Source organism: Hylobates moloch, unplaced genomic scaffold (assembly GCF_009828535.3).
Source record: "Hylobates moloch isolate HMO894 unplaced genomic scaffold, HMol_V3 SCAFFOLD_8, whole genome shotgun sequence".
Taxonomy (NCBI): domain Eukaryota; kingdom Metazoa; phylum Chordata; class Mammalia; order Primates; family Hylobatidae; genus Hylobates; species Hylobates moloch.
In genome coordinates this window covers 127295644-127316388 of record NW_026652283.1, presented here as the reverse complement: position 1 = coordinate 127316388, position 20745 = coordinate 127295644, and the positions used below count along the sequence as shown (strand labels likewise).

The window sequence follows — 20745 nt, the reverse complement described above, 5'->3', positions numbered from 1 at the left end:
CCTCGAATGAGTTTTTATTTCAGTTATTTTACTTTTCCAACAGCAGAATTTCCGTATGCTTATTTTTGGTAATTTCTATATTTTTACTAGGTTTTTTTTTTTATTTTTTGCAACATTCTTCTACGATCTTTACGTCTTCAGTCATAGTCTCCTTTGGTTCTGTGAACATCTTTGTGACTCCTTTAAAATATTTTTCTAATAAACCTGGCACCTTGTCACTTTCACAGGTAGTTTGTGTTGCCTGCCTTTTATTGTTTTTTCGTTGTATGGATCATACTTTCCTATCTCTTTGCATGTCTCATGATTTGTTTTCAGAAACTGGACATTTTGATAATATAATGTCGCAGCTCTTGCCAGTGATAGTGGTCCTTCCCCCAGCTGGGCTTGTTATCGTTGTTTCTTTGTTCGGTGATTGGCTGGGTTTGTTTAGAGGAGTCTACTCTCTGCCCTGTCCCCCATGGTGTTTAGCCTCTGATGTGGCTCCTTTTTGGGGGCAGGGGTTGCAGCTTTGGATGTGACCCCCTTACCTGGGATGACAGTTGTGTGGGCAGGCTTTCTTCCTCTCTGTCCCTGACCCACGCAGCTATTTAACTTCACTAATTACTGCTGATTGCCCTATTGTTTCAAACAATGTCCTGGGGCATGCATTGCTCCACAAGTAAATGTAATCAAATTGTGGCTTCTTTGAAGGAATAGTTTGAGGTTCTTCTCTGATACTTGCTTTGACACAGAAGGATCCTCCCAGCTGTCTTATTCCCTAGTTCTTCCCTGCAAGCCAGTAACCTACAGGTTCGCCTGTGTCTTGAATCTCTTCCCAATTGCGTTTCACCACAAACTCCAGTGCTCCCGAGAGCCCCGTTAGGTTTAAGCTTCTCTATATTCTGTGCAAATGAGGTTTGGCTCCTTTGGAAAGAGATTGTCTTCTACGGTTCTGAATGCTAGTGATGGCCCATGACTATCTGCTTTTCTTTTGCTTCTCCACCAGAAAAATGAAGACATCCCACGTGAAGTCTCTGACTTTCTCAGCAGGGAGGGGTAGAAGGGAGTAGACTTGGTTCAAATCCCACAGGTGCTTGTCTCCCTGAATTTTCATAGCTCTTCTTGAAAGATATTTCTTCATACGCTGTTTGCCAATGGACCATTTTCAGAGACTGTAGATGTTTTGTTGTTGTCATAATTTTCAACAGTTTTCCTTGAGAGTACTGGGAGTCCTCATACTGTCATGCTGGAAGTCATTCTCCCATTTTTTAACAGTGGGGGAGACTTGAATATATTTAAGTACTCATGGGAAAAAGTCAGTGGTGGGAGGAAGGTTGAATTTATAGACAGAGATGGAATCATCAGTAGAAACAAATTCTTCCCTTTGTGGGTAACCCGACCTTTCTCTCTGGCTGCCCTTAACATTTTTTCCTTCATTTCAACTTTGGTGAATCTGACAATTATGTGTCTTGGAGTTGCTTTTCTCGAGGAGTATCTGTGTGGCGTTCTCTGTATTTCCTGAATCTGAATGTTGGCCTGCCTTGCTAGATTGGGGAATTTCTCCTGGATAGTGTCCTGCAGAGTGTTTTCCAACTTGGTTCCATTCTCCCCGTCACTTTCAGGTACACCAATCAGACGTAGATTTGGTCTTTTCACATAGTCCCAAATTTCTTGGAGGCTTTGTTCATTTCGTTTTATTCTTTTTTCTCTAAACTTCTCTTCTCACTTCATTTCATTCATTTCATCTTCCATCACTGATACTTTGTCTTCCAGTTGATCGTATCGGCTACTGAGGCTTCTGCATTCATCACGTAGTTCTCGTGCCTTGGTTTTCAGCTCCATCAGGTCCTTTAAGGACTTCTCTGCATTGGTTATTCTAGTTGGCCATTCGTCTAATTTTTTTTCAAAGTTTTTAACTTCTTTGCCATGGGTTCGAACTTTCTCCTTTAGCTCGGAGTAGTTTGATCATCTGAAGCCTTCTTCTCTCAACTCGTCAAAGTCATTTTCCATCCAGCTTTGTTCCATTGCTGGTGAGGAGCTATGTTCCTCTGGAGGAGGAGAGGCACTCTGATTTTTAGAATTTCCAGTTTTTCTGCTCTGTTTTTTCCCCATCTTTGTGGTTTTATCTACCTTTGGTCTTTGATGATGGTGAGGTACAGATGGGGTTTTGGTGTGGATGTCCTTTCTGTTTGTTAGTTTTCCTTTTAACAGTCAGGACCCTCAGCTGCAGGTCTGTTGGAGTTTGCTGGAGGTCCACTCCAGACCCTGTTTGCCTGGGTATCGGCAGCGGAGGCTGCAGAACAGCGGATATTGGTGAGCAGCAAATGCTGCTGCCTGATCCTTCCTCTGGAAGTTTTGTCTCAGAGGAGTACCCGGCCGTGTGAGGTGTCAGTCTGCCCCTACTGGGGGGGTGCCTCCCAGTTAGGCTCCTTGGGGGTCAGGGACCCACTTGAGGAGGCAGTCTGTCCATTCTCAAATCTCCAGCTGCATGAAGGAGAAATAAAATCCTTTACAGACAAGCAAATGCTGAGTCATTTTTTCACCACCAGGCCTGCCTTACAAGAGCTCCTGAAGGAAGCACTAAACATGCAAAGGAACAATCGGTACCAGCCACTGCAAAAATGTGCCAAATTGTAAAGACCATCGAGGCTAGGAAGAAACTGCATCAACTAACCAGCAAAATAACCAGCTAACATCATAATGACAGGATTAAATTCACACATAACAATATTAACCTTAAATGTAAGTAGGCTAAATCCTCCAATTAAAAGACACAGACTGGCAAATTGGATAAAGAGTCAAGACCCATCAGTGTGCTGTATTCAGGAAACGCATCTCACATGCAGAGACATACATAGGCTCAAAATAAAGGGATGGAGGAAGATCTACCAAACAAATGGAAAACAAAAAAAGGCAGGGGTTGCAATCCTAGTCTCTGATAAAACAGACTTTAAACCAACAAAGATCAAAAGAGACAAAGAAGGCCATTACATAATGGTAAAGGGATCAATTCAACAAGAAGAGCTAACTATCCTAAATATATATGCACCCAGTATAGGAGCACCCAGATTCATAAAGGAAGTCTTAGAGACATACAAAGAGACTTAGACTCCCACACGATAATAACGGGAGACTTTAACACCCCACTGTCAACATTAGACAGATCCATGAGACAGAAAGTTAACAAGGATATCCAGGAATTGAACTCAGCTCTGCACCAAGCAGACGTAATAGACATCTACAGAACTCTCCATCCCACATCAACAGAATATACATTCTTCTCAGCACCACACTGCACTTATTCCAAAATTGACCACATAGTTGGAAGTAAAGCACTCCTCAGCAAATGTAAAAGAACAGAAATTATAACAAACTGTCTCTCAGACCACAGTGCAATCAAACGAGAACTCAGGATTAAGAAACTCACTCAAAACTGCTCAACTACATGGAAACTGAATAATCTGCTCCTGAATGACTACTGGGTACGTAATGAAATGAAGGCAGAAATAAAGATGTTCTTTGAAACCAACAAGAACAAAGAAACAACATACCAGAATCTCTGGGACACATTTAAAGCAGTGTGTAGAGGCAAATTTGTAGCACTAAATGCCCACAAAAGAAAGCAGGAAAGATCTAAAATTGACACCCTAACATCACAATTAACCAGAGAAGCAAGAGCCAACACATTGAAAAGCTAGCAGACGGCAAGAAATAACCAACGTCAGAGCAGAACTGAAGGAGATAGAGACACAAAAAACTCTTCAAAAAATCCATGAATCCAGGAGCTGGTTTTTTGAAAAGATCAACAAAATTGATAGACCACTTGCAAGACTAATAAGAAAAGAGAAAAGAATCAAATAGACACAATAAAAAGTGATAAAGGGGACATTACCACCGATTAGGCCAGGGAGTTCAAATACCTTAGACAGCAGGCTGCTGCAGCCAGTGCTAGTCACCCCTCCCCCGAGGAGTTCTGTAGGCTTAAGCAGAGTCCAGCTGAGAGGCTGTAAGAGTCTTCACGTTCTGGCGCTGGAACTCTAGGCCCCAGTGGCATGAATTTGCAGGTGGGATCTTCTGATCCGTGGGTTGCACAGTTTCGTGGGAACAGCACAGTTTCCCCCGCTGGGTGATGCGATTACTCACCACCTCCGTTGGCTGGGGAGGGGCTCCCTTCCCCGTGTGTTTCTCGGGTGGCCTCCATACCACACTGCTCTTCCTCCTCTCTGTGGGTCACGCCAGCCTTCTAGTGAAGTTTGATGAGAGAACCAGGATACCTTGGCTGCCGGTGAAGGATTCATGCGCTTATTACGGTTTTTTCCAATGGGAGCCTCCAAACAGCCCTGCTTCTAGTCAGCCATCTGGGCCAGAATCATCATCCTTGGGCATTTAGTTTCTGATACAGACATTAAGAAAAGCCATCTAGGATGAGCTGCACACGCGCATGCACATGGCAGAGTGTGGTTTGCTGCAGGACTTTTCAGAGCGCTTGTGGCCACTTGTCATTGCAGGCACCTGGATGAGTGTTTATTCCTTGATTCTTTGACTTCTTTGACCATGGAACGTTCTTTTTCCCTATGGGAATATAGTTCGGGAATTGCCACTCCAGCCTGGTGGAAGGTTGGGGCCGTGGGCCGTCTTCCGTTCTGGTTCTGGTTCTTATTCCTCTGCTCGGCCTTGCCAGGACGGCCCTTCTCTTCTGGGTCTCAAAGGCGCCTCCTCCTCCCATTCCTCCTCCCCTCCCTCCTCCCCTTCCCTCGGTGGCTGCACAACTCTGCCTTGTGCTTTCTTGATTCTACCTCAGGAGCCTCACAGTGAGGACTCGCAGGTTTGCCCTCACCCACCCGGTGCCACCACCAGAGCCACCTGTCCAGGTGCAGGTTTGATGTTGTCCTATCACAGATCCCCTTGGCAGAGTGTGGCTGGGATCTGCTTCCCGTGTGTCTCTGGCCTCAGCCCCCTGTCCTTTGCAAACCTCCCCTCTGTGCCCAAGCCTCCCTGGGCCATTTCCTGACCCTTCTAAACTCTAGGGCATGGCGACCCTGCTGCATGGGATGTCCTTGGCCCCCCGGCTGGGAGATCCTCACTGTGTGACCTTCCGGCCCACCTGGCTGTGCCCCTTACTGGCTCCCCCTTGTCCTCACTCCCCCCAGGACGTGGGTCAGTGCTATTGGGTTTGCAGGGCTGTGTCCCTCATTCCGTCCCCTCATCCCTTCACGGTGGGCAGGGTGTGGCATCCTCTTCTGGCTCCCCCTCCCTTGGGGGGTGCTTTTCGGAGGCTGTGAGGAATTTGGGGGAAATAAGGTACCCCCCGCCCAGTTGCCAAGGCCGAGGACGTGGGCTTCCAGCCCACAGATGTGATTCAGGGCACGGCTGAAGGTGAAAGGCAACCAGGACCCGTGTGGCGTGTGCTTGTCAAGAAGGGTGTTTTATTTCATCTTAATTTTGAGAAATGCTCAGGATTTCAATAGAAAAGCAGAAGAAAGGCCAATGGTGGGGGCTGAGAAACAGCAGACGCCCCAAAGCTCAGGCTGTGGAGAATGTGAGCAGTGCAGCCCTGGTGATAGACGAGGGATATGCTCCCCCTGCGGTCGGAAGCCATTCTCTTGGGGTTCTGGTGATGCCAGGTGGCACCTTCCCTGCACCCATGCGTGCGTGGGCAGCTGCTGGGCCGCAGGATGGAAGCCTCACCCGGGGAGGGCGGATTGTAGGACTGCTCTGTCTCAGAGAGCGTGAGGCCGGCCTTGAGAGCCGCGGGGACTCAGAAGGTGGCCAGTTCTGGGAGCAGAGGGTGGGTTGTGTGGGCAGGAAGATCTAATGTAAATGATAAACAGGACCCTTGAGAAAGAAAAATCCCATGACCAAGAGACAAAGAGAATTCCAAAAGACACTGTGGAGTGCAAAGCACGCCAGGATCCCAGCGAGCTGAGGAGGGGGAGGGCCTGGGAGAGCTTCTCACCGCCTGGGGACGCAAAGCACACCAGGATCCCATCCAGCTGAGGAGGGGGAGGGCCTGGGAGAGCTCGCGCTGCTGCGGGGAAGCCGGGCTAGTGACTGGGGCCACATCCACAGGCGTCTGGGGGCTGCGCCACACAGCACATGGGGGTGATGCTTCCCTGTAACAGCGCACGTAAGTGTGCATAAGTTAGTGCTGAGAAAGCCCCTTTTGCCCCTCAGGACGGCCACCGGCAAAACCGCAGAGAATAACAAGTGTTGGGAGGATGTGGAGGAATTGGGTCCTGGGCGCTGCTGCAGGGAATGGAAGATGGGGCAAGTGCTATGGAAAGTGGTTTATGGAGATTCATCGAAAACTCGAAACGGAACCACTTTGTGACCCAGCCGTTCCACTCCTGAGTTGATCCAAATGATGGACAGCGGGGTCTCGGGAAAGCCCCTGCACACCCAGGCTCATAGCAGCTTGTGCGCTGCAGCCGGAGTGGCGGCAGCCGGCATGTCCGTCCATGGATGGGAGGATGGGTGAAAAGCGGCCCATCCACGCAGCCGAACATGAGTCAGCCTCAAAGAGGAAGGAGATCCCGACGAGGCCGTGGCGTGGATGAACCCTGAGGACGCTATGCTGAGTGGAATAAGCCAGTCACAGAAAGACCGTGCTGTGTGACTCCACTCATACAACGCCCCTGGGGTTGCAGATTCATAGAGGCAGAAAGTAGAATGGGGGGTGCCCGGGGATGGGGAGGGGCGTGGGAGGAGAACACAGTAGATGGGGAAAGCAAACATGGTTAGAGAAAATGGAGTGTTTAGCTGCGTGGCCTCCCTGGGTAGGTCAGCTCCCTGGTCTGTTCCCTGTGCTGGAAGCACAGTTCCATTTGTGCTGCAGAACAGAGAGGCGGGGGAGACCAGGAACCACCAGGTGGGGCAGAGGGTTGGGTAGGAGAGGCTGAGCCAGGCGGGCTGTGCTCCAGCGGTAGCAGCAACATCTCAGGTTTAGGAGGGAATTTAGGGTTTTTCCTGCTGCAGTTTCTTGGTCCTACAGAAATGTTAGATGAATGCAGTTTCTAAGCATCCCTAGCCAGCCAGGGCATGGCCAGGCCTCCACCCCCAACCCACCCCCACGGAATCCCATGCCTCCTGGTCTGTATCCTGCCTCTGGGATTGGTTTGTGGTTGTGCAAACAACGGTTGGTTCCAGGTTCGAGCTCTCAGACTCACAGAAGTACTTTGCACCTCCAGAGGAAAGCCCGGGGCTATAAAGAGGCTCCCTTTGCATTTTGCAAGATGACCTGAAGTGAGACACCTTTGGCTGCAAGTACAGAAGTGGAACCAAGGGCTGCTGAGCTGCGTGCGATGTGGGGCAGAAGTGGAACCAAGGGCAGGCCGGGCCCTGCAGAGCTGTGTGCAACATAGAGTCCTGGGGGACTCCCGCCCTCCTGAGTCACTTTCCCTTTGGGTAAAATGATGAGGTTTTGCAGAATGCTGCTTCCAAGCTTTAAGATTCCACATCTCTCTCTGCTCCACAGCTAGGAAGGCAGACACCGTGGAACACCCTGAACTGCTAGGTGCCTTGTGACACTGCCAGGATGACCAATTTGATGAGGCCGCCCTGTGATTCATCTAACTTACGTGTCGTATCTAATTTCTCACTTTGCAAATCAATTCAATTAGATTTAATTAGGCAGATGGAGCAAATATGCACCCTTGTCTGCAGCAGATAGGCAGGAAACCTGTCCCATGAAGGGGAGGGCAGGTTAGAGTCCAGTTAGAGTCCATGAAGCTGCCCCTCCATCCAGTGTGGCCTTGGGGCTGCCCCTCAGCCCAGAAGCTGCCACGAGGGTCTTTCTGCAGGGAGGGAAGTCCGTTAGGCGTGCTGTGGTTTCATGACAGAATCGAGCAGCCCTCCTGCCTGCAGGTCTTTCCAGGACTCTGTTAACCGTCGTTCTGTTGGAAAATGTTTGCAGAGCACCAGCTCTGCCAGGTGCTGGCCTAGGCTCTGGACAGGGGGTCTCCAAGGTGTGTCCTGACCGAACGAGACCCCCTTCAGCCAGCAGCACGGGGCCCGAGCCCCTCCTCTTGCTGTGACAGTGCGGATGTGGTTGTCTCGGAGTGCAGAGGTTCCCATGGTTACTGTTGAAGCATTGGGAGGTTCAGTGTCTCTGAGTAGCTCAGGCTCCTCTCCTTGGCTGTCGGCCCAAGGCTCTGAGGTCACCCAGGCCGTGTGGCTCAGGCGTCAGGCCCCCTCTTGCTCTTTCTAAGGTCACCCAGGCCATGTGGCTCAGGCGTCAGTTTCCCTTTTGCTCTTTCCAAGGTCACCCAGGCCGTGTGGTTCAGGCATCAGGCCCCTCTTGCTCTTCCCTTCTGGCAGTCAGGGGTTTCTTCCCCTCGTGGGTGAGACGTCCTTGTGGGAAGGGCCCTCTGGAAGCAGTGTGCGTCTCCCTCTCCCATGGCCACTGTGATGTTTCTGCTGTTGGAGGCTCAGTCAGCTGAGCCCTTGGGTGGGAGATGCCCCCAGAGCAGCCTCCCTGCAGCCTGGGATGGACACGGAATGAGTGGTCTTTGTGGCTTCCAGTCCTTAGACTTGGAGGTTGTCACTCCAGCACTGTTGAGACATCTCCGTGTTACAGAGACTGGTGTGACAGGGACAGGGCTGCCCTCCCCTCTGGTGCATTCACAGCAGCCAAGATGCTGAATCTGCCTGCGTGCCCAGGAGTGATGGGTGGGTGAAGAGAATGTGGCATGTACACAATGGAATACTATTTAGCCTTAAAAAAGAATGAAATTCTGTCGTCTGTGGAAACATGAATGGAGCTGGGGGACACCATGACAAATAAGCCAGGCGCAGAAAGACAAGCACAGCTGATCTCACTCACGTGGGAATCTATGACAAGGCAAATGTATGGAGGTGGAGCAGGGGTGTGGTGGGGAGTGCAGAGTGGTGACTGGCAGGGGTAGCGGCTGGCAAGGGTGGGGTGGGGAGAGCAGAGTGGCGGCTGGCAGGGGTGGGGTGGGGAGAGCGGAGTGGTGACTGGCAGGGCTAGCGGCTGGCAAGGGTGGGGTGAGGGTAGTGGAGTGGCGGATGGCAGGGGCGGGGTGGGGAGAGTGGAGTGGCGGCTGGCAGGGGTGCGGTGGGGGCAGTGGAGTGGCGGATGGCAGGGGTGGCATGGGAAGAGTGGAGTGGTGGCTGGCAGGGCAGGGTGGGGGAGTGGGGTGGTGGCTGGCAGGGCTGGGGTGGGTGTGGGGAGTCAGGTGGGTGGGCTGGTGGGCTCTGGAGGCTGCACGGTGTGGTGACTGCGGTTAATAATAACACAGAGCTGCATATTTCAAAACAGCCAGAAGAGGGGATTTAAAATGTTCTCACCACAAAGAAATTTTAAATCCTTGAGGTGATGGATATGCTAATTAGCTCAGTTTGGTCATTCCACAATGTATGCAGGATGGAAACATCATATCAGACTCCATAAATATACACAGTCATTATTTGTCAACTAAAAATAAAACTGTTAAAATTATGGATGTGTATAATGTAATAGCTGTTGCAGTCACGGCGTTGTTTTATCTGCAGGCCCCCCTGGGCTGAGACACAGCAGCTCTTTCCACCTCTGTTTCTGGGGAGCAGGGGGGCATCGGCCTCTGGACGTCACCACCCACCCCTCTTCTGAGATACTGCAGCTCTCTCCACCTCTGTTTCTGGGGAGCAGGGGGCTACTGGCCTCTGGACGCTGCCTGTCCCCCCTTCTGAGACCACACGCTTGGCGCTGATGAGGAGCAGGAAGGGTTAGTGTAGCCAGAGCTTGGGAGGAGGCTGGGAGTCGTAGCTCGAGCCACGTTGCATGGGGCCTTCAGGCCCTTTAAGGACAAAATGTTTGGGGCCATCGCGGAGGGTTTTCAGCAGAATGATGCAGTGTGACTTGGAGTTTACCAGGTTTACGAGAACCCTTTCGGTGTTGGTGTGAAGGAGGGTTATGGGACAGGAGGCTGCTGGACCAGTCAGGCTGCGGGAGGATGGCTGCTGGCCAGGTCGGTGTGGGGCAGTGGTGAGAGGTGTCAATCCTCAGGGTTTTTTGGATGGGGATAGTGGACAGGATGCAGGTTTGGAGCAGAGGATGTGGGGTTTTGTGCAGGACCTGGCTGGGGAGTGGAATGGTGGTACCATTGCCAGTTCCACCTAGCACCCTGAGCTGCTGGGATGGGGTGACACCAGGGCTCTGGGTGGTGGGGAGACGACGTATTTGGGGAAGTCACACTAATTTGGGGGTACTCATCCGACATCTAAGTGGTGCCATGGACTGAACATGTCCCCCCAAATTCCTGTGTTGAAGGCTTGGTCCCCCGTGGGATGGTGCTTGGAGGGTGGGGCCCTGGGGAGCGAGAAGGGCGAGATGTATTCACGAGGGTGGGGCCCCCATGTTGGTATTCGTGCCCTTGTAGGAAGAGGAAGAGACCAAGTACTGTCCTGTATGGGAGGGCATGGCAGGAAGGCACCATCGGAGCCAGGAAGTGGGTCCTCACCAGACACTGCCGTCACCTCCACCCTGGACTTGCAGCCTCCAGGACTGTGAGACATGAATTCTGCTGTTCATTTATGAGCCCCCCGGTCTATGGCTTTTGTTTTATCAGCCCCAGCTGACTAAGACAAGTGGTGTATCTTGATGAATTGATGAATTCTCTGTGGTTTGAAGAGTCTTCACGGATGGTACTTCAGCCTGAGGAGATGGGTGTGCTTTGTAAGAGATTTCAGGGGTGAAGTCGCCCCATGTTTTACATCTGTAACAGGCTGTGAATGACTGTTTTTGCCCAGTGCCACCAGAGTCGGTGGCGCAAGGGAGAAGCATCGGAGGAAACCCCCTCAATGGGGTGGAATCGGAGCCCCCTTCCTGCGCTTGGAGTAGGGGTTCAGCAGCAGGTCTCTGTTCACTGTGACAAATGCTGACGTTTCATGGAGATGCTGGAATCTCATGTAAAACATGAGCGTGGACTGGCCCTCAACCCCCTATTTGGCAGGTGTTTGTCACCAAGCGACCCTGGTCCTGCCAAGCCGTGTCGAGGGTCCGTTCTTTCTCCGAACCCTGTTTGCGCTTGTCTGGGTTTGCTGGACGCATGTTTTAAATAAGAGGGTGAACACCACAAGTGTGCGGATGTATCTACATTGTAATGGGAAAGCTGTAGGAACGCCTGGGAGGACTTCAACTCCAAATGAATTTCACGGTCATTTTACATTTTTTCTTAAGGACATTTCAGCGCTGCTTCCTCACAGTTGTAAAAATTGTTGTGCAGACTAGCTGGATGTTGTTTTACGTGAGTCCGTTTTAATCTCATCTAATAAACATGGGCGCCCGGTAAGAAGCCGAGGAGTCACGGCGGTGTGTGCGAGCATGAAGGGCTGTGTCTCACTCACATGACCCGGCACCCCCTGCATCCTGCGTTCTCTCTGCCGCCCCGTCCCTGCCCCGGAGGCCGCTCTCCTCCCGCCCCTCCCCCTCCCCACGGGGTCACAGGGCTGCATCCTGAGTTTCGGGTGAGCCAGAAGTGAGCACCGCAGATGCGTGAATAATGCTTTTCTGTTCAACGGCGTTTCGTTATGACACTGATGAGGAAAACATTGATCCCAGCTGGGGTGCTGTCCGTGTGGGGTTGGCTCCTTCCCCCAGGGCTGTGTGAGTTTCTCTGGGGACCAGGTTTCCTCCCACATCCCAAAGCCCTGCACGTGCGGCGAGTTGCTGTGTTCCCTCGGTCCCTGTCTCAGTGCCTGCGGTGACCTCCATCCAGGCCTGGCTCCTGCCTGGCACCCTGAGCTGCTGGGATGGGCCACGTGTGACCCTGATCTGCAGTAAGTGGGTTGGAAAATGAATGAATGAATGAATATAAATTTTTGTAAAAACATGTGTCAGGTCTACGATACCTGTACAAATGTGGGGTAAACCGTGCAGCAGGAAAGCGCTCAGTCAGCCCCTGTGGGCTGTTCTTGTCTGTGACCTGTGTGGGGGCGGAAGTGCTCCCCATGGTGTTTGCTTTGCAAATGTTTATCCCATGACTTAATTAACCCACTGTGGCCAGGGCTGTAGCCTCCTGCTTAGGTGAGGCCTGGCGACTTCACCCAAGAGGACTTGGGGCGACTTCACTCCCCAGATCTCTTACAAAGCACACGCGTCTCCTCGGGCTGAAGTGCATCCTGGCGTGGTCCCTGGAAGGCAGTCATTGGCCGGGGCAGCACTGTTTGGCGTGTGAGCCTTGCACTTACTGAGACGCTTCATCCGCAAGGCACATGTTCAAAGCCCGTGTGGCCTCTGGTCCCCTCTCATCCATTTCTCTAGTCACAGAGACGAGGTTGGGGTGCCGTGTGCAGGGAAGGGGCCTGGAGAAGCGGCAGGTTTGGATGTGGATTTTCAGGCACCTGCCTTTTGGGAGTCCGTGTGCGTCCAGCCTGTGCAGCTCATTGATGGGGTCCTCACTCAGATGCCTCTGTGGGGACCTCTGGTCCTGCATTCCCAGCTCTAAGAAGGTCCTCCATCTGCTCTTTATCTCACAAAACACGTGGAAGCTGTTGCTTTGTGCTCGCGGAGTCCGTTCTTCTGGTGCTTGTGAGTTTTTGCCTTGGTCACTCTCCCTTGTAAAATGGGGTTTCAGCGGCAGCTTTGAAGGGGGTTAACGGAGTGGATCTCCCTGTTCACTGGAGGCTGAGCTCTGCACATCAGAGAATGTTTCTTGCACCAGCAGCACCAGCGGTGCCTGGGAGCTTGACATACAAACGGACTCTCGGGCCCCGCCCCGGAACTCCTGGGTGGGCCCAGCAGAAGGTGTTTAACAAGCCCTCCAGGTGATTCTGACGTCGGTGGACGTGTGAAGACCTCTGACTCATGGATTACAACTGTTGACTGATTGCGGCTCATCCCAGTGCTGGTGAGATCCAGCAAAACAGTAGCCTGATGTCTTCACGCTGCTGACGCGACATGTCCAGCCCCTGGATGGTTCCTCTGTCCAACCTGCTCACACAGTGCCTTCCTCATGGGACTTCTTCAGTCCTCAGCTGCCCTACGAGCTGTGGTTTTGCCTGAACACGGAAGGTGCAGCACAGCCTGCTAGCCGTTGGCCAAAGATGGCCTTCCCGTGGCGGCAGAGCTGAGATGTCCCCCGAGCAGCCTGTCTGATGCCTGCACCTGCCTTCCCTGGGCCATGCTGCTGACAAGGGCCTGAGTGGTGAGTATGACTCCTTAGAGCTGTTAAGAGCCAGGATATCGGCGCTGCGTGCAGAGGCACGGGTGTTACACAGGGTACATGACTGGGCTGTGAGAGGCAGAGGGGAGTTCTGGTCCCGGCCTGTCTGGCTGTGTGTGTGTGGTGGCAGGCACCTCATCTCTTAATTACTTTTAATGCCACAGAAAGGAGGCCAGAGATAGAAGACATCATCAAACAAATATGGAAATCATTAAGTCCTGGCATCACAAAAATTAAAATGCTGTATGTCTCATCTCATAGCAAGCTTGTAATGCCACATGTGCTAGAAACAAACCTAAGGCAGTTTATTCTAGGTTGAATTAGCTGGAAAGAATTAATTGAGTACGTATTAATGTTCTTGACACTCTAAAGCGTGTAATCATGTCTCAGGCTCATGTGGCTGGAGAAGCACATTCAATGGCGTGGTGTAACTGCACGTGTTTCACGGACACATCACTTATTTCTTATGTGAACTACAGAGGGTGAGACTGTGGGTCGCCCCATGGGACATGTACCCTCCCTCCCGAGGCCGACAGGAACAGCGAGAGTCACCATCCCAGAATGCAGAAGACACAGAGGATAGGTGACACAAGAGAAAGCAGAACACGTCTTTAAGACCTTTGTGTTTGGAAATAACTTCACATGTAAAAGTTGTAAAAAGAAAGGAGGACAGAGGGCACTGGGTGGACGGTGGGCGCCCTCCTCTTCACGGCATCGCTCCCGGGTGGACGGTGGGCGCCCTCCTCTTCACGGTGTGGCTCCTGGAGCCCCTAGGCCCACATCCCCCCACTCCTCGTGTTCGTTTTGGTCACACCTTGGAGCTGGTGGTCTTGCCGGCATATAATTACTATTCTTTGTCTCCCCTTGCAGCAAATAAGCAGTGTGTGGGGAATAGTTTTAAACCACATGATACCTTGTTCCCCATCAGAATTTCCCCCAGTTCAGCACCCATGGATGGCTCCTACCCCATCCCATGTTTATGAGGCTACATTTAAACTGGAAGGGAGGAGCTGGCGTTAAATGCATCACCAGGAGGCGGCTGCAGCCTGAAAGGAGCATTTGTGGAGAGAAATGCCGGGGAGGTTAACAGGAGGAAGGCAGAAGCTGAGATATTCACTAAAGGATTGGAATGTGAAGGGGAGAGAATTTCCCAGGAAGTAGAACAAAAACACAGAGAAACAGAAAACAGAAGTGAGATGTTAAAAGAAAATGGGCTCCGTAGGTCCGACAGCTGAATAATAGAAGTTCCAGGAGAAGAGAACAGAGAAGAAGTATTTTGAACTTCCAAAAGTGAAAGGATATGAGTTTTTATTGTCAAAACTATATATATAGTTTTAAAAGACAAGTTGGTATAGGTTGGGTGTGGTGGCTCATGCCTGAAATCCCAGCACTTTAGGAGGCTGAGGCAGGAAGATTGCATGAGGCCAAGAGTTTGTGACCAGCTGGTAAAGACCCCATCTCTTTAAAAAAATTATTTTTAATTACCTTGGCATGATGTTGTGTGCCTGCAGTCCCAGCTACTCAGGAGGCTGATATAGGAGGATTGCTTGAGCTGAGCCCAGGAGGTTGAGGCTGCAGTGAGCTGTGATCGCACCATTGCACTCCAGCTTGGGCAACAGAGCAAGACCCTGTCTCAAACAAAAAGCAGGTCCAAAGGATTAAACAGCAATGCAGTCCTCCACTGCGCAAACCAATCTATTTCTATATTATTTGAATTTCTTCCAAAGAAAGTGAACACGTGAATCTCTTTATTAATAAAAAGTAAAGTGTTTATCTGCTAAGAAACAAAGCAAGTGTGGAAACACTTCTTGGGTGGTAGAGAGGATTGACCCTTGAGTGTGAGGGGCAGAGGCGGGGGTGCAGGCAGAACATCCAGAGAGGAGCGAAGTGTTAAATTGTCACGGTGAGACGTGTATTCCGACGGCTTGAGAAATGCGGAGTGGGGGTTCAGAGGAGAGCCGTAGGTAGCATGTGGAGTCTTGTTGTACAGGGAGGGCCGGGTGGGGGTTCAGAGGAGAGCAGTAGGTAGCATGTGGAGTCATGTTGTACAGGGAGGGTTTGGACCGGAAGTTGAAACCGTTTGATCAGCGGAGACGGAGATCCAGCAAGAACAGCCTCGATGGCAGCAAGGGGCTTCCCCACTGCCGCGGCAGCGTCGTTCTCCTGATGCTTGAACTTGACCCCTTCCAGGCTCATCAACAAGCATCTCGTTCGTTGCGAGCCATTTAATACTAGCCGTGTGACATTGTTGCTCCCATTTGCAGGCTGGGCATGAGATTTCCAGGGCTTTGCTGGACGTCTGTGGCTCAGTTGGGAGCCTCGGGGGTGGGCAGGGAGGAAACTGGCTAGAGGGCAGCGTGGGAGCCGTGCAGCCCCCACTGGACCCCACCTGCGAGGTTCTGTGGTCAGGGGAACCCAGGGGGATTCCAATCCATGGTCATCGGAACCAAGGAGCCCTGGTGGGTCCACCGCAGAGGGATTGGTCAGGAGTGTTGCCCCAGAAGCAAGGCACAGGCTGGAATGAGGCTGAGGCCAGCAGACGGGGGACAGTGCCCAGGCACAGACCCAAGCCCGGCCGCTCCCCTCCTTGGGCTCCCAGCCATGTTCATTTATTTCTCTCTGGCTCTGATCATTCCTACCAGATAGGAGTCCTCGCTGAGCCCCCATTGTACCTGGCACAGAGCAGACGTCTGCTCTGGGACTGTGTTTTAATTTGTGAGGGGAGACTTGGTCTTGCATTGGCGGGCGCTGGGGGCGGGTGGGCGCTCCAAGGGCAACTGGAGGGTTCAAGGAAGGAGTCACGGTGTGCAGTTCGTGCTGGTGGAGAGTGGAGGGTCTAGGTGTGTGCAAGGTTTGAGCCCAGGGAGCCTGGCGTGAGTCACAGAGGCGCCGGGTGCCCTGCGTGAGGGTGACTGAGATACAGCCCCCGCGGCCTTGGGGAGCCGAAAACCACGAGGAAACAGCCGGGCTGGGATGGAAGAAGAGGGCTGGCGGCAGGAGAAGGATGCCAGGGGTGGGGGGTGGAAAGTGTGCGGGTGGGCGGGGGCTGGGGGAGGGGGGCAGTGGAAAGTGTGCGCTGGATGGTGGTCAGGGGTGGGGGGTGGAAAGTGTGGGTGGGTGGGGGCTGGGGGGATGGGGGTGTGGAGAGTGTGCAGGTGGGCAGGGGCGTGGGGGAGCTGGAAAGTGTGTGGGTGAGCGGGGGCCGGGGGTGGGGGTGGAAAGTGTGCGGGTGGGCGGGGGCTGGGGTTGGGGGTGGAAAGTGTACGGGTGGGCGGGTAGTTTGAGACCAGTGTTGTGCAGCCCCAGGCGAGGGATCCCACGCGGCCGTCAGAGTCCCTGTGAGTTATCTTGTCGCCTCCATGCTCTTTAATCTTGTTAATGTCAGGACGTTTTTATCCTTTGATTTCTGGAGGCAGTCACAGGTTGGTTGGGGCCAAAGATTACAAACAAGGGTGTTTTATGAAGCTACTCAGCAGGTTGGGGAATAGCTGGGTTTGGCTGTAGGATAAGCGAAGTGTAGGCGTTGCGTCCGCTGGTTCAAACATCAGTTCGAGAGCAGGGAGGGGTGGCAGAAATAACTGTAGAGCCCCCCGGGCAGTACCTTTGAAGGCTGTGATGTCAGCTCAATACAGGTGCAAGGCCGTGTCCATAAAATCAGCCACAACAGGCCTGGGTGTTTTTGTGGCTGTGGCTTGTGTAGAGCTAGTGACGATTGTCACCATCTCAGAATACAGCAGCTGCCAGCGTCAGATGACTTCCCATAGGACGTCATCGCGAGGCAGCTTGTTTCTACGCTGGATCCCTGCTTCTTATAAGTGTTATTCCCCCACTCTGTACATGGGGCCACCGAGACCGAGAGCTTAGTGACTCGGTGCATGGCACGGCCAGGGAGGATGCTAAGCCCTCCCTCCCGCATCCCTGGTGATGTTATGGCTGAATCGTGTCTCCCAAAAAGTGTGTGATGGAACCTAGTGCCTCCAGACATAAGCTTATTTGGAAATAGAGTCTTGGGGGAAACCAAGTCAGCACATTTCTGATTTACGGTGCTTGTTACGCAGCTGCAGGAGATTGATGCGTTCCACAGGAACACTTCCCCAGTTCAGACTCTCATTCATCAGGGACCCCCTGTTCCCCTGGAGGACGGAGCTGCACTGGAGGCATCGGGGAGGGTGAGGAAGAGGCGTGGCCGGCCTGGGCCTCTGGACGCAGGGGACACACGTGGTCCAGGCCCTGAGTGGAGAAAGAGGACGCCGGTGGGGTGTCCGGAGCTGGCTGGGGCTGTGTTTCTTCATCTGAAAATTGGTCACGTATCTGACATCTGCAGCATATGACGAGGCCACTGGCCACACATAGCCTGTGAGCATGTGGTGTGTGGACGGTGTGACCAGGCATCCAGATTTCAGGTTTTAACTGATTTTCATTAATTAAAATTACATCACTGGCCAGGCGTGATGGCTCACGCCTGTAATCCTAGCACTTTGGGAGGCCGAGGTGGGTGGATTGCTTGAGGTCAGGAGTTCGAGACCAGCCTGGCCAACGTGGCAAAACCCCATCTCTACTAAAAATGTAAAAATTAGCCAGGCGTGGTGGCGGGTGCCTATAATCCCAGTGACTGGGGAGGCTGAGGCAGGAGAATCACTTGATCCCAGGAGGTGGAGGTTGCAGTGAGCTGGGATCGCGCCACTGCACTCCAGCCTGGGCGACTGAACAAGACTCTGTCTCAAAAAAATTACATGGCCGCGTGTGACGGCCCCAGTGGACGTGCGGCCACTGACCTGGGGGTGCTCCCTCTGCAAGTTCTGTGATTCTGCTTTCCTCAGACAAGAAGGGCCCTGCCTAGGCTGATGCCACACAGGGGTTAGAAATCAGTATTTCAGGAACACGTGTCAGTGCTCGCAGCTGGGCAGGTGTGGACAGACACCTCACGGTGACTGCTGAGTATATTTTGTGGCCCTGGCACCCCTGGCAGGCAGAACTCACACCTCCTAATCTTTCTCAGCTGCTAAATGCTGCTGTAGAACAGGCAGGTTGTGTGGAATTGAACTTTTAAAAGTGCCTTTGGGCAATAAGGATAATTTCATTCTCCTCTCAGGCCTTCCGTAAATCCTTCAGAGAGGAAGAAAGAAACCTATTATGGTCCTGCCTTCCTGCTCCAGCCAGAGCCGGCGAGGGAAGCTACGTGTGCTTAGCCTTCCAGAGGCCGAGGCTGGTCTGGATTTAATGCACTATCCTGCCTGTGACTGTGGCAGGCAGGACGCTGTCAATGTTAGGGATGAGCGCCTTTTTCGAACACAGATTGTCTGCCTTTAGGGAAGTCACAAGTGGATTCTACCCTGGAAGTGTGATTTGTCTTGGATCCTCAGGTAAAAAGAGCTACCTGGCAGGTTCAAGGAAAGCTCTGTGGGAGCCGCAGGGTGGGCACTGTGTCTGTGGGACCATCCAACGAGATCCCAGGGTGCAGTGAGTGGCTCTGCTGGTCGGAGCTGCTGGGGGCTGTCTCCTGGGGAGAGCGAGAGGCTGGAAGGACCCCAGGGGTTGGGCGTACTTGGCTCTGTGAGAATGGACGGTGCACAGCTGCCCCGGGAACCCCATGACTGGCTCGTGGGATCATTCGTCATATGGCTGACACGTCATGCGTCTGAACTGGTGACTCTCAAGCGATTTCCTCCCCCACAGCCCTTTTTCAAATCAAACAGAGACGGCATCAAACAGGCCCTGGCAGGTGCAATTGTGTCATGCGTGAGCTCTGATCGCCTGAGTCCAGGGATGAGGTTTGAGGTTTGCGGTTCTGTGGAGCGAGGGCCCTGCCCGTCCCTGACCCTAAAGGAGACCCAGAGGCAGGATGTGGGCCTCCCGTCAGCACTCCAGCGCCCTGGTTCTGTGCATCGTCAGAATCTAGGGTTTGGAGGGGCAGTCAGTGGAGCTGCGGCATTTGAGGGGGGCGCTGGCTCCCATGGAGGTGACATCCTGGGCTGGTCCTGCTGCGGCAGACCACAGCTTGGGGTGCCAGCCCCACCCTCCTGCCCCCAAACACGTGTCCTACTGACCTCACACGCACGTGTCGTGACCTCTTGCGGCCCTCTCCAATGCTGTCGCCACTGCGCGTGTTCTTCATCTGGATAGAGACGTGGCTGAGACTGTGAAAGGGCAGCGATGGTGATGGAGTCCCGGGCTGTGATGTGATTGATTGAGACTTTTTTCCCGCTTCTTCAAGACATGTCTGTGGAATGGGGTCACCTGTGCTCGCGTTAGTCTGGAGCTAACGGTCAGTGCTGGGGATGCCGGGGCAGGGCCCTGAGTTCCACTGTGGGCGTGCGTGGGGCTCCCGTGTGGGCAGCTCCTCCTTAGGAGCAGCACCCAGCAGGAGCAGCTCGCGATTTCAGCCGGGAGGAGACTGTGAGGGAAGAGATCCCTTAGGTGGCGTCTGCAGCTGACTAGGTCAGCGTTTCCCCTCTGGCAGTTAATGGGAAGTCGGCACAGAAAAGTAGTCTGTGGGCAACTGAGTTTAGGGAAGGATGTGGCGGAGAAACGTGTGTCTCTGATCTCCACGTGGGGTGTGGAGGCAGTAGCCTTTTCAGACCTGGTGGATCACTGAATGCCTCCTGAGGGGGCGGGTTCTGAGGCCTGGCCTTGATCCCTGAGGCCCTTTGGAAAGTGCTGGAAAAGGCGAGTGAATGGGCGTGGCTGTGGAATGAGACAGAGGGCAGATCTGCAGGGTGGCCTCGAAGGCGTTGAACCCAGGACTTGAGTGTGTGTATGTGTTCTTGCACTGTTGGGCATGGGGGCTAGGAGCTCATCAGGGAAACAGTGTCAGATACGACCCCACAGGCTCAGGTTGCACTGAGAAAAATACCGACAGCTTCCACACGGCTCGGGGCTAACACCTGATCCCGTGGTTATCACAAGGCTTAGCGCCTCCCTACCCCAACTGTCTCACCAGGGTTTGTTCTCTGCCTCAGCCACACAGTCAGCTCTGTGCACGTGAGAAGCATGTGATTGAACTTTTAATTCCACGTTTTGCACAGCATTTGCTAGGTACTAAAACTCATTATTGTTTTATTTTCTGTCTGTTGATTTGCACAGAGTTGAAAGTTGGTAATACTGTCTTGTTTGCGATGGATTATATTTGGGAGAGAATTGTTCTTTTTTCAACCTAGAAGAATTGGTGGGATGGGGGGATGGAGGAGAAGGGAGTGGTTATTCCAGATCATGTCTTGTGGTTTCATCCATTGCATTTATGAGAGCCTGCGGTATACTCAGCCAGACTGAAAGTCGATCGAGGGCAAACGTATGACTGGTGTTTCTTTGCAGCAGCCTCTATTCACCCTCTCTCCTGAGTAAATTGCCCTGGAACAGGTAATAAGCAGAGACTTGTAGATGCTGTCTTCATGGAGGGCTGAGGAATGGCTGCAAGTTCGTCATGTGGAGTATTTAGGATGAAAGTTCAGCTTTTCCTCTAATTGAGTTTAGAAAGATAATCACACCTTTCCCACAGACATCTCTTCAGCTGCATGTTAGCCGAGTCTGTGCTTTGCAGTTTGTTTTATGTTGCTGAATCTTGGGAAAGCCATTCTCTGTTATTTTCACCTCTCCTTCACTTACC

General features: G+C 52.6%; 1 protein-coding gene across 1 annotated transcript in view; it reads left to right on the top strand.

The window, feature by feature from the left end:
* The window catches only part of DLGAP2 (DLG associated protein 2), a 937648-nt gene that overhangs the window by 154168 nt on the left and 762735 nt on the right, over positions 1–20745 (top strand). The window lies entirely within an intron of this gene.